The following is a 2,500-nucleotide window of genomic DNA, read 5'->3' as shown; positions in this document are numbered from 1 at the left end:
CTGTCTTCTATCTTTATGTTTGTTTATCTATTGTCTATCTACTTGTCTATAAATCTACCTGCCTATATATCTGTGTATGTAGTATCTATCAATCTATCTATCTATCTATATATATATATATATATATATATATATATATATATATATATCTATCTATCTATCTATCTATATATATATATATATATATATATATATATATATATATATATATATATATATATATATATATATATATATCCACTTCCTCTGAGAATAAACATTTCCTCCGCAGACGCAAACATCGCAGCTTAAAGGAAATACAAACAAACATCCGTCGACCGCCATTCGCTCCCTCAAACGTTCCCACTCATCAGCGAGCCGACATTTGCGTGGTGCATTTTAACCTCAACCGGCAAAGTATATTACCACACCGCATTCATACTTAATATCTCCTTACCCTTATGATCGACCCTCCAGAGGGCCCCGGTTACAAGAACGCATGGCGCCCGGCCTCCCATACGGTCGAAACTCCCTGCTCTTTTGCAGGAGGATTCCGACCATCTGCTTGCTGCCGCCGCTCAAGTCCTTTTTTTCCCCTCGGCCATCGCTCGGCCTGAAGGAAGAATTACATCTCGGAACTGGATTGTGTACATGCTTTCATTCCCTTCGCCTCTCCCCTTTGAAGGAGAAGGGCCGAGAGAGGGGGAGTGAGGGTAGGAGAAGGATCTAGCTGGCGGCTCAAGCAGCGTGAGGGGAAAAATCTCATGGTAGAAAGAAGGAAAAGATCACATAGATAAGAAGGAACGTGCTCAGAGTCACTGAAAGATAAACAATGTAAACAAAACGACAAAAAGAAACAAAGAAGCCAGTAACAGATTAAAGGTAAAGCATAAGGGCGAAAGGATGGACGTTAAGAGGCTATCAGAGTGCCGTCCTCCCGGGCAGGCCTACGAGTGGCACTGAACGAAGAGTGTTCAGCGTGCCGTTAAGACAGCTTCATTAAGTATTCAGTGTGTCAACGGTGTGCCGAGGCCTACACACTGGCGGCTCCTCCCGTTTTACGACCACTTTGACTGATTCTACGACTACTGCTGCTGGCACTAATGTTGTTACTGCTGATGCTAATGGTATTGCCTCTGGTTCCAACAAAGTTATAGAAGCTATAGCTACTTACTACTGACAATGGATCTTCTAATATATATATATCTCAGATGCTCTGCCCTCGTCGAGAACGACACTATTCGCACAACTCCCTGGCACCAATGTTGTCACCGGCGTTGTCAGTGTTGTTGGCACTAGCGTCGCGTAAGATTATAAGTCCTATATCCTTATCCTTTTATCCTTAACAGAGAGATGATAATGCGCAATCCGCCCTCGGCCTCGGAGTCCGCGAAGCCACGGCACGTGTACCCTAAACAAGGACAAGGAGGAGAGACAATTAATCAATAGCGCCGTCGCCGCCTTCAGCGCCTTTCATACTCCTTTCAACGCCTCGGAGACGTACAATGCCGCCCTCACACCTCCCGCACTCGCAGTCGCTCGCTTCACTCTAAGTAATTCTCCCCCGTGAACCCCCCTCCCCCCGCCCACGCTCGGCCCCCAGCCTCCTCCTCATCCGAAAGTGACGCCGATGACCAATTTGTCTCCCGCCCGAATTATGGCAAATGAGACCCACGCAAGCGATCTTTCCCCCCGCCTTTCGTCCCCTAATTCTTCCCTTCCTCCCTTCCTTCTCCCCTTCTTCCCCTCCTCCCATTTCACCCTCCCTTCTTCCCTCCCTCTCCTCCTCCTCCCATTCCAACCCTTCCTTCTCTCCTTCTTCCCCTCCTCCTTCCTTTCCTCCCTTCCTTCCATCCCTTTCGCATCCCCCCCCTCCCTCTCTCCCTCTCCCACTCAGATCTTTTCAGGGAGAGGAAGCGGTGGGGGGGGGGAGGTTTGGGACTGGGGGAGGGGGGAGGGGGGGGGGAGGGGAACGATTTAATGACGTTGATATGACTCCCTCAAAGGCTTTCGCGGCCATAAACATAATATTGGAGCCTTCGCAGACAAATGAAGGATATCGGACACGTAAAAAAAGGGGAAACGGGAGGGGTAGGGAGCGAGGCGGCGTCCGAGGGGAGGGCTGAAAGAGGTCGGTGCAGTAGCGAAGTGATAAAACATGTGGCTGTGAAAGGAAGCGTAGGAGGAAGGAGAGGGGACGGGGGCGCCTGGGGGGGGGGGGATAGGAAGGGATTCCTCGCTGAAAGTGCTGGAGGCGTCCTATCTCTTCTCTCTCTCTCTCTCTCTCTCTCTCTCTCGTCTCTCTCTTCTCTCTCTCTTCTTCTCTCTCATCTCTCTCGCTCTCTCCTCTCTCTCTCTCTCTCTCTCTCTCTCTCTCTCTCTCTCTCTCTCTCGCTCTCTCTCTCTCCTCTCTCTCTCGCTCTCTCTCCTCTCTCTCTCCTCTCTCTCTCTCTCTCTCTCTCTCTTTTATATATCTATCATTCCCTCTTATTGCCTGTTCCTCCGACGCGTTTTTTTCCAT

The sequence above is a fragment of the Penaeus monodon genome, chromosome 36 (genome assembly GCF_015228065.2).
Source record: "Penaeus monodon isolate SGIC_2016 chromosome 36, NSTDA_Pmon_1, whole genome shotgun sequence".
In the NCBI taxonomy this organism is placed as follows: Eukaryota; Metazoa; Arthropoda; class Malacostraca; order Decapoda; family Penaeidae; genus Penaeus; species Penaeus monodon.
The sequence above is the reverse complement of the archived record's forward strand: the minus strand, read 5'-3'. Positions refer to the sequence as shown.